General features: G+C 34.8%; 1 long non-coding RNA gene across 1 annotated transcript; it reads right to left on the bottom strand.

Annotated features, from left to right (window-relative positions):
* Positions 1–7,800: 7,800 nt before the first annotated feature.
* LOC107059289 (uncharacterized) lies at positions 7,801–9,868 on the bottom strand. Its single transcript, XR_001472579.1, has 2 exons — positions 8,540–9,868; positions 7,801–8,254 (listed from the first exon to the last, which is right to left on the bottom strand). It is a non-coding gene; the product is annotated as an uncharacterized lncRNA (long non-coding RNA).
* Between the last annotated feature and the right edge of the window lie 2,074 nt (positions 9,869–11,942).

The raw sequence follows: 11,942 nt of genomic DNA, 5'->3' as shown, positions 1-11,942 counted from the left end.
CACGCTGCCAGAAGTGTCCTATACTTTGCCTTCATATAGAACGCTTAACTTAGTGATTCACTAGTCTATACTAAAAGCATTTTAAGGAGTCATCTAAAAAGTATGATCCTTTACTACCCATGATGGCTACATGGTTTATGGAGACTTGAGTTAATATGAACTCGCATCCCCATATCGGTGCTCAATACTACTCCCAAAATATTCTTAGCTCATATATTTGTAAAAACAAAACTCTTTCTTTGAATTGAGGTAATTACTCAAAACTTATCTTAAAAGCTCTCTTGAAATCGATGTTCCTCTTTCTTGCTCAAATGTGAAAACATTTATAAACTTCTTTGGGAATACTTAGTTCCCTAATAGCTTTTTGAGAAATGAACTCCACTCTTTACTCTTTACTTAACTTGAAAACTTGAGTCTTAAAATAAATTTAAAACATTGTTAAAGACTCTTGAAAACTTTAAGAAACTTTGCTTTGACTTGCTTCTTAACTTCTAGAATTGACTCTTAACTTCTTTGACTTTTGATCTTAACTTTCCTTGAATTGGATTATGGATTCAAGGTTCATGATCTCATGTTTATGGATGATTTCGTGATGTTTAGATGTACCTTAGAGTGTTGGAATCAACTAGAAAACATAGGTACATCGCTTAGGAACAAGTACAAAAAGATGGGGGAGGAATGGGGTGCACTAGCGTCCTTGGCGCTTTGAGACGTGTGGGGCGCCAGGCCCCAAACCTCAGAGAACATGCTGGGGCGCGCTGGTTGGCGCGACGCCCCACCCTTTCCCCAGGTGAACTCCGACTTTTCTCCTTCGTTTTTCATCTCTAAACCCTCCAATCTTCCCTAGTTCTTTTCTCAAACACTTAGGGTCATTAGTACTCTCAACTTACAACAGTTCTAACTCGAAAATCCACCCGAAAACACGAATCAAATCAACAAGAAACTTCAACAACACAACCAATCAAGAACTTGACGATATCCGTCAAGGACTTCACTTTTTAACATGTAAACAACCCAAAATCGCTGAATTGAAACAAGTTGGTGTGTGGGTGAACTAACCCATCACTAAAAGATCTCACATACCTTGATAGGGATCACCCCCGACGAATTCCACTTCAAACGCTTGACGTTCTTAGCAAAATCTAGGCTTTTCTCCCTTTCTTTTCTCTTTTCTCCAAGCCCTAAGCGTGAATTTAATTTTTCTAATCTGACAAAAATAAGTTTTTACCCCAATAAATCTCTAAAAATGAATTAGGAAATAAATTAGAGAAAAAACTACTTTGCCCTTCCTTAATTCCGGATTGGGACTTTCCTCAATCCAACAGCCCAACTTCCGAAAGGCATATCTCACTCATATGATGTTGAAATCGTACAAACTTGGCGGCGTTGAAAAGATATCTCCAAGGAATTTCCAACCATATCAAGATCTGCTCCTAACTCATTCTAGTCTAGGAGTTATGGCCATTTGAAAATGGACAAAACTCACTTTCTTAACTTAGATAAATTTCCAGATTTCCTTATTCTTTCCAAAAATCAATATTTTCATATTTTAAACTATTTATAGTCGTTTCTAGGTGCGAGATGTTACACTTTCCCTAATAAGTAATGGTCCAAATGTTACTAAAACCAAAAAAATAAAATGACATTTGGTTTTCTAGGAAAGGAGCAGTAAAAATGACATTCTTTTTTTAATTAATTTCCAATATTATTAATTAGATATATTTTGTATCTTATATTTTAACACGATCATGGAGCAAATTATTTCAACTAGTACAATCTATAATTTCTTTTCACTAAAATAACATAATTATGTTTTCTAACAGAAAAATTGCACAATTTTCACCCTAGTAACACAAAAATCACTATTATTAAAAAATCCATCTTTTGATCAATTGGTGATGTATAATGTCATTATGATCGTCGATCTATTGAAAGTTGAAATAACTATAGTTAAATCACTACACTAACTATTTTTCAAGAGTATTATGTACAATGTCAAAGAAATTAATAAATAAAATTGTCAATTTTATGGTTCAGTATACTATGATAGTATACCTAAAGATTATCATTTCAATGTTAATGTATCGACAATATAGGATTATCACCCTTATCTCATATTTTATATTGTTTTAGTGAATAACACTTTGAATAGTTGTATGACATGTATTTTATTAAGATTAAAGAAAATATTTAAACACAACCTATATATTTGTATGGAGACTTTATCAACAAAATAAGAAAATCGAGATTGAAAAACCTGACTTTTGTTGTCCCTTTTAACATTTAACGTCTTATTTTTTTCCTTACCCCGTCTAGGTTTTTTTACATTTAGGATATGGAATGATATATATTTTCTATTAGTTTCCTGTTATCTTCAATTCTATTATTGTTATTGTCTAATTTGTTTTGATTATCATATTATTGATTATTGATAGTGCAATTTTCTCCATTTTATTCTATATGACTTCCACTTCTTTCCTTTTTTTCATTTTTAAAAATGATTTTGTTATTCTTAAATTTGAGTCAAAGGTCTAAGCAATCTCCTTACCTTTATATTAGGAAAATTTATAGAAATCCCACATTTTAGTTTACTTATTACCATTATCCCCTATAAGTTTTACAAATCTCCAAAATTCCTCATTTTCGCGCATCAGATTAGTGTATCTCGCGCATCAGATTAATGTATCAGCGCTTATATTATTGTATCTTGCGCATCAAATCAGTGTATCATGTATAAAATATACATCAGATTAGTGTATCATGAATAAAATGTAATGTATCTTACTTAACGATTAATGTATCAGCGCTTATATTATTGTATCCGTTTGAGTGATTTCTGTAATTATAATCTTTTAAGGGATAGATTGTAACTTTACCTTTACCTTAAAAGTATATGATTTCTGTAATTTACCCTTTATATTATCCGGATCAACTCCTTAAATGACATTTTTGGTATTTTAACTTTTATGTGACCCATAGTTTTCTTTAGCCGGTTTTGACTTTTACTTTCATGTGATCAATAATAGTTTTCTTCATGACTAAAAACAAATGCATATTGGGTAATTTTATATAGATATCAATGTTATTAATGTTTTATTTAGTAATTGGGATTGAGTGTTATTTAGACACCTTTCTAGAAACAGGGTCAATTGAAGTAATTGAAAGTAACAAGTAACAAATTAATTAAATCTTAGCTGTTATCATGACCAAAGTTCAATTTGAGCATTCACTTCTTTAGCAACACTACTAATTAATTAGAAATTTTCTCTGAAATATGACCATAGAAGTTGAAAGTTGAAACTATATAATAAAATAAAATGTTATCCACTTACTATTCTAAGTTTACCTATTATTATTATTATTATTATGATGATGATGATTATCATCATCATCATCATCATCATCATTATTATTATCACTATTATTATTATTATTATTATTATTATCACTATCATTATCATTATTATTATCACTATCATTATCATTATTAGATAAGAGAGTACACTGATAAATCGGAAACAATAATGATAATTCATGTCCGGAACATCATCAAATTACCATCCACTCAGGTTTCATCCGTGTCTAAATATAAATGGAAACAATAATGATAATTCATGTCCGGAACATCATCAAATTACCATCCACTCAGGTTTCATCCGTGTCTAAATATAAATGGAAACAATAATGATAATTCATGTCAGAGAGAGAGAGAGAGAGGGGGGGGGTGATAGTTAGTTATGGAGCATAATTAAGTTTATTATAGTGTCTATTTACAAAAAACATCCATTAGTATTTCATTAAGGATAAAATAGCTATTTTAAAGTTAATTGTTTACTATATATATAACTATGTTATTTTTAATTTAGACGGGCTAAAAAGAAAAATAAATCGTATAAATTGAGATGCTCTTGGGTAAACTATTAAACTAATAAGAGTTGTATCATCTAGCTTCATTTAAAAATGAAACTTGCATTTTACAGAATCAAAATAGAAATGATTTTCTAATTTGATCATTTCTTAAGACTCTGGTGAATTGTATCAAATCCACTTTCGACTTTAAAGCGAACAGTTACCTTATAAAACTTTTTGTTTTGACTTTAATTTAAGTTTAGCACATTAGATTCAATAATATATTAATTTACATAATAGCTTGAATGAGGGAGAAGAAAGGGCAAGAATTTCACCCTTCATGTTATACCCTTGAGTATCTGCTTGTAATTGTCATGCTTAAACTGGGAAGCTACCTTTGATACAACTGTCTTGATAGGATTGTTGGAGGAAGCTTGGCTAATCTTCACCTTGTACTCAACATCCACGAACTGCATTCAAAGACCATTTAAATGGCAGATGCCAAAACTCAGAAACATATATCAAGAATTTGATTCTTTGAAACATATCTGAGAAAAATGGTGAATGTTGATGACAATTAGTGATATATAATATTGACTAATGGAGGGTAATTATCGATAGTGATTAGTGGATGTCATAATGGTTGGTGGTGATGATTGCAAATAATGGCTAATAGTACTGATGACGATTGATAAAGCAACGATTACCCATGACCTCTATTGATAAGACAACCAGTAAATACCCATATGTCTCATAAATGTTAAGAAAAGTAAAGACTAATGACTATTCCGTGGAATTTATGCGTACGTAGAATTTATTATAAGCAGTGTTATCATTTAAAAAAGAGAACATATAAACAAATTAGAAGGAAGAATAACCCATTTTTGAACGTTTGAGTTTTAGATTTAGCGTGATTAATAACCCGTTTTGCGTGCATTCCTGATTAATGTTAAATGATCCTTGCAAAACGGTGAATGTGAACGTTGGGTAAGTGCAAGCTAAGTTACCAATATATATACGTAGTAACAGAATGACCAACAATATAAGAGTAAAAACAGGAATCCAAGTGATCGTTTATCCGTTAAGCATGCTCCACATCATACCAGGTTCTTTTCTGTTCCACAACAACCGATTTACAATCCTCCCAACTTCTCACCACTTTTGGAGATCAAATCCACTTATATGGAACTGAATTCGTGTACTTTAGCAAAAAAAAAAATTCCCTTTTAATTCTAATGCTATCAAAGTAGCTACAAGTGCTTGAGAGAAAAGAGGAACAAAGCTGGACCAACAGTTACTCCAACGCAACATCTTGAGGCTGATAACTCTTGGCTGGCAAATTTAGACAACTGGAGCTTAGAAGAACAGAAATACCCCATTCAGAGTTATCTGGAAATTGAACAACTGGAGCTTAAAAAAGAGAAATACCCCCCTCAAATTATCTCGCAAATTCGAACTAGAGCTCAAAGAAAACAGAAATACCCCATTCAGTGGCCATATTTAGAAAAGAAATACCATGACAAACAGAAGCCAAACTATCCTAGCTACTTCAAGATGCTAATACCTTCCTCAACTTCAAAAAATAGTACACTCACATCTGTAGTGCTGTTTTATAGGTAAGAGATCCAAATGAGCAAATACAACAAACGCTGTAAAAAACAGGAGTCTAACATTATCAAAACCATTGTAAAAGACTATAACTGATCGCTTTTCAGAAACTCCTTAATCTCATCCCTTCTCATGCTAGCTGCATGAACCTACCTAACTAATTGGTTGGATAACACGATATCACTGCCAACTAATACTTGTGTTTATGGTAGATAACACATTAAAATTCCACTACTCTAGCACCTGTACTCCATTTAAAGCTTATGGGTAGATAAGGAAAACCAGAAGACTTGGGAGGGAAATGAGTCAATCCCCTAACAACATGGAATATAGAGAGCAACGTATACTAGGGAAGGCTCAGAAACTTCTACTGAATAGTGTTCCCGAGGAGAAGATGCAAGAAAAGATGATCTGCTGTAGGTACCAGAGATGAGGTTTACAGCATTGCCTCGGATAGAACCAGAAAGAGATTGGCATAACCTAAACAGGAAGTCCTTGGATGCCTCGAGAAACAAACAAAAGTGAGAATCCACAGCAAATTCAAACTTCAAAATAAAATTGCAAAACCCAGAAAGAGATTCCCTGCGCCATAAGCTCATCCTTCAGGTCTCACTTCCATAGCACAGGAGGCCAAGCATTCTGCAGACACTCTTTTCTGCAACTCACAGATCTGCTCATACTCCATACTTACATAGCAAAATCAGAAAACTTACGGATACAACTGCACCAACAAATCCCGACCTACCAAATTCTGTAAATATCCAAAAATCATCAACCGTCTGTCTCTGGTAACACAAAACTAGTTGCGTTGATATAAATAACATAAAGAGTGTACATGACTTGTTACACAAAAGATGAGCCATGCTTTTTACTTGATCTGCTCTAGATTCAATATTTGACTGTTCAAATGGCAATATTTTATGGCAAAAACAGTGTGCGGTTTACACAATGGCTAACAGTCTGAAGCAACTCCGTAAATGAATGAATATCTGAACATGATACACATGTTCCAAAAAAATATATTAACAATAGGGGAGAGATCTCCAAAAATAAACAGAGGAGAGATCAGTAGAGAGATGCAAGACAAGATTGCATAACTCCCTAGCCAGTAAAAAATTGCAGTGCAAGCACAAGCACCAAAATGGCGAAGGAACAGGGTGCAAAACCAAAGGACACACTGAAACAAAACTTCGAAATTACCAAATTTGATCCCTTCACGATCGCCATGTTGATCTACGAACAAGCATCCAAACAAACAAAATCAAGAGGCATGACAAGCATAAGAGCAGCAAGAACACCAAAGTAGAGGAGCTCTTAGGGTCATAAGAAGATCTAAAGTTGAGTTTGGGTACTTTTCATGTGTAAATGAAAATCAGGGGTCTCATCATTTGGATCATCCAAAAAATAAAGCATCTAGACTAAAAAAATTTATGGCAGCAGAGTACAACACACACCAGTGTAAAATATTATCATCGTTTAGAACTTCCACATAACAGTAGTTTTGACAAAGAGAAGGGACTCATTGATTACTTAGAAAACTTGAAGTTCATGCACTGGAAAACACATGGTTACATGCACAAAAAGAACATAAACCCGTACACACAGGAGAGATCACTAGAGATGCCAAACAAGATAAGATTGCAAAACACCTTTTTTCTTACTACCTGGTAATATCCAATATCCAGATTGCAATGCAAGCACCAAAATGGCAAGAAACATGGTCCACAGGGTATGCACACCAAAACCAAACTACAAAGTATCCAATTATTGTCCTCTTGCTACCACCACGTGGCCTACAGACATTCATCCTGTCAATTTTGTTGAATGAGTTCTCTCAAATTTGACTTCTTCCATTAAATAGAAAGAATTCTGATTTACACGCCTAAAAATCTGCTATATATCCCTAAATATATGCTATTCCTAATTGTAATATCTCTGAAAATATGCTACATTAATCTATGCTATCTCCTATTATCATTACACAAATATTTAGAGTTATAACATAGATATGTACAGATATTTAGAATCTGTCCAATCATGCTAACAGGAAGTCCTTGGATGCCTTGAGAAACCAACAAAAGTGCGAATTCAAAGCAAATTCAAACTTCAAAAAAAAATTGCAAAACCCAGAAAGAGATTCCCTGCGCCATAAGCTCATCCTTCAGGTCTCACTTCCACAGCACAGGAGGCCAAGCATTCTGCAGACACTCTTTTCTGCAACTCACAGATCTCTCATACTCCATACCTACATAGCAAAATCAGAAAACTTACGGATACAACTGCACCAAGAAAACCAGACCTACCAAATTCTGTAAATATCCAAAAATCATCAACCATCTCTGGTAACACAAAACTAGTTGCGTTGATATAAATAACATAAAGAGTGTACATGACTTGTTACACAAAAGATGAGCCATGTTTTTTACTTTGTCTGTTCTAGATTCAATATTTGACTGTTCAAATGGCAATGTTTTATGGCAAAAACAGTGTGCGGTTTACACAATGGCTAACAGTCTGAAGCAACTCCGTAAATGAATTAATATCTGAACATAATACACATGTTCCAAAAACAATATTAACAATAGGGGAGAGATCTCCAAAAATAAACAGAGAAGAGATCAGTAGAGAGATGCAAGACAAGATTGCATAACGCCCTTGCCAGTGCCTGGTGATATCCAAATTGCAGTGCAAGCACAAGTACCAAAATGGCGAAGGAACAAGGTACACAACCAACGGACACACTGAAACCAAACTTCGAAATTACCCAATCTGATCCCCTCACGATCACCATGTTGATCTACAAACAAGCATCCAAACAAACAAAATCAAGAGGCATGACAAGCATAAGAGCAGCAAGAACACCAAAGTAGACTAGTGTAAAATATTATCATTGTTCAGAACTTCCACATAACAGTAGTTTTGACAAAGAGAAGGGACTCATTGATTAGGAAAAAAACTTGAAGTTCATGCACTGGAAAACCCATGGTTACATGCACAAAAAGAACATAAACCCGTACCACGCAGGAGAGATCACTAGAGATGCCAAACAAGATAAGATTGCAAAGCACCTTTTTCTTACTACCTGGTGATATCCAATATCCAGATTGCAATGCAAGCACCAAAATGGCAAGAAACATGGTCCTCAGGGTATGCACACCAAAACCAAACTACAAAGTATCAAATTATTGTCCTCTTACTACCACCACATTGCCTACAGACATTCATCCAACCAAACTAAATCAACTGGTAGGCTAAACGAAATCAGAGAAGGTAAGTAGCAAGATCACGAAAAGAATAGGAGTGCTTTACAGGGTCTTCAAAAGAACACTGTTGAATTTGAATACACTTATCATGTCTTGTCCATAACCATGGAAATCCTCACCAGTTGGATAACCAAAGAACATAAGCATCTGGATTATTAAAAAACAAATATGGAAACAAAATACACACTAAACAGTGTTCTGACAAGAGAGAAGGGAGCCACTCTGATTAGGGAGGCACCATGGTCATATGTAACTCCAGAAACATTTCTATTAATTAAAAAGAACAGACAACTAATTTCATACTTACACACCTTCCCTCCTCCTTGGTCCAGGCTTGGGACTGGCTGATTTAACAGGCGGAGTTACAAGGGTTCCCTAAACACAAAATGTAGCATCAAATAAACCAACACTACTACAAAATCAATTCTATCATACAACTCAACATACATCTCATACCATGAAGAAGTTGCATTTGCGAACTCCACAATTCCATAGCAACTTCAACAACTAAAAGTATATATAATATCCAAAAAGTAGATTCTCCAGTTCTGGAGCAACGAAGTATTTGCACAAAGAGAGAATAATATGTACCCTGATATAAACTTTTTGCACCAGTAACATCGCTATACACATGGAATCTTGGTCCTTCCCTATTTTTGCATCTGCCAAATTTCAAGATGCTTCATCAAGTGTTTCTTACAGAATTAAACTTCCATTAGTCCATGTTTTGAGAAAAAATATTTCCTCGCTTCCCGAAACTCAAGCTTTATTACATCCAAGATACTAATCCGCAGATTCCAATCCCAAACCAAAAGAGACCAAATAAGCATGTGAGATAAGCCAAAGAAAGAGAGACCCAACTGATCATAACAACCCAAAACAGAAAGCTACTTCACATCTATACTAGTTAAAATATTACCCATAGACCACCTATATTCAGTAACTGCATTTCATACATGTGAGAGGAGACAATTATTTTGAGAACATTCCGTTCTTACTCATAATTAAGACTCAAATCACCGACACAGCCGCCTTAATAGAACACTCATCCTCCCATACACTGCAAAGTGCACATAGATTAATAAATTACTACACATTCTAGGAGAAAGCACATTAGACAGTACTGAGTGACTAGAACACTCGAGCATAGTTGACCCCCACTTAGAATAACCAGAAGAACTTGTAATGTTAATCCAAAATAGACGTTAAAATACTTTCAACATGCAAAGATGACTAGAACACTCGAGCATAGTTGAACACACCTCCACTTAGAATAACCAGAAGAACTTGTAATGTTAATCCAAAATAGACATTAAAATACTTTCAACATGCAAAGATGACTAGAACACTCGAGCATAGTTGAACACACCCCCATTTAGAATAACCAGAAGAACTTGTAATGTTAATCCAAAATAGACGTTAAAATACTTTCAACATGCAAAGATGACTAGAACAGATCAATGTAAAACAGGAATCCAAGTGATCATACCAGGACCTTTTTCTTTTTAACATACTCCACATCATACTAGGACCTTTTCTATTAAACATGATCCATAACAACCGATTTATCATCTTCCCAACTTCTCTCCACTTTAGGAGAGCAAATCCGCTTATATGGAACTGACTTTGTGTATTTTAGCCAAAAAAGAGTCCTTTAGTCCTAGCGCTATCAAAATAGCTACAAGAACTTGAGAGAAAAGAGGAAGAAAGCTGGACTTGCAGTTACTACAAAGCAACATCTTTGAGATGATAATTCTTGACTGGCTAATTCAGACAACTGGAGCTTAGAGGAAGTACCACATTCAGAGTTATCCGGCGATACTGGACAACTAGAGCTTAAAGAGAAATACCCCACTTAAATTATTTGGCACATTTAGGCAAATTTGGACAACTGGAACTTAGAGAAACCAGAAATAACCATTTAGTGGCCATATTTAAAAAAGAAATACCACGACAAACTGAAGCCAAAGCATCCTAGCTACTTCAAGATGCTACTACCTTCCTCAACTTCAAAAATAGCACACTCACATCTGTAGTGCTGTTTTACAGGTAAGAGATCAAATCAGCAAACACAATAAATGCTCTAAATACAGGAGTCGCACATTAATAACCACTGTAAATGACTATAACAGACTGCTTCTCAGTAACACCTTGATATCGTTCCTTCTCATGCTTGGTGCATGAACCCATCTAACTAATTGGGTGGATAACACAACATCACTGTCCAAATAAGACTTGTTCATGGTAGATAACACATAAAATTCCACTACTCTAGCACCCGTACTCCATTTAAAGCTTATGGGTAGAGAAAGAAAACCAGAAGACTTTGGAGGGAGACCACTTCATGATTTTGTACGAGTCAATTGCCTAACAATATGGAATATAGAGAGCAACATCTACAAAAGAAGGCTTAAAAACTTCTACTGAATAGTGTTCCAGAGGAGAAGATGCAAGAAAAAGATAATTTGTTGCAGGTATCAGATATGAGGTTTACTTCGTTATAAAGATTATTGACATCCAAAAACAGAAACTGCATAGTGTATGCCCTTACCGTCATTGCTTCAGGTAGAACCAGAAAGGGATTGGCATAACCTAATCAGGAAGTCCTTGGATGCCTCAAGAAACCAACAAAAGAGAATTTACAACCAAGTCAAACTTCAAAATAAATCTGCAAACCCAAAAAATGATATCATTCACCAGAAGATCACCCTTCAGGTCTCACTTCCTGCACAAGAGGCCAAGTATTCTGCCAGACGTTCTTTTCTGCAACTGACAGATCTGCTCATATTTCATACCTATATGGCAAAATTAGAAAACTTATGGATACAACACAGCACCAATGAATCCAGACCTATCCAATTCAGTAAATAACCAAAATCGTCAACCGTCACTGGTAACACAAGACTAGTTGCATTATGGCAGAAACCTACAAAAAAAACATCCTTGATCCCTCCGTCCAAACTTCCAATAGCCACAACCAAGGAGCAGAAACCTGCATAAGAAAAAAACCATCATTGATTAGTTGCAGTGCAAGCACCTAAACGACCACCTTACTGAACACTAAGATTTTAAATTTCCAAATCTAATCCTCCAATACTGTTCACTATGTGTTATATACATCCTTCCAACAAACAGAACTCAAACTGGTGTGATGAGCAAAAAGAAAATGGAAGCAGAGAAGATAAGCAACAAGAACACAAAAGATAGATGATGGAAAAATCC

The sequence above is a fragment of the Solanum tuberosum genome, unplaced genomic scaffold, assembly GCF_000226075.1.
Source record: "Solanum tuberosum cultivar DM 1-3 516 R44 unplaced genomic scaffold, SolTub_3.0 scf01064, whole genome shotgun sequence".
In the NCBI taxonomy this organism is placed as follows: Eukaryota; Viridiplantae; Streptophyta; class Magnoliopsida; order Solanales; family Solanaceae; genus Solanum; species Solanum tuberosum.
This window is presented reverse-complemented; position numbering and strand designations above follow the sequence as displayed.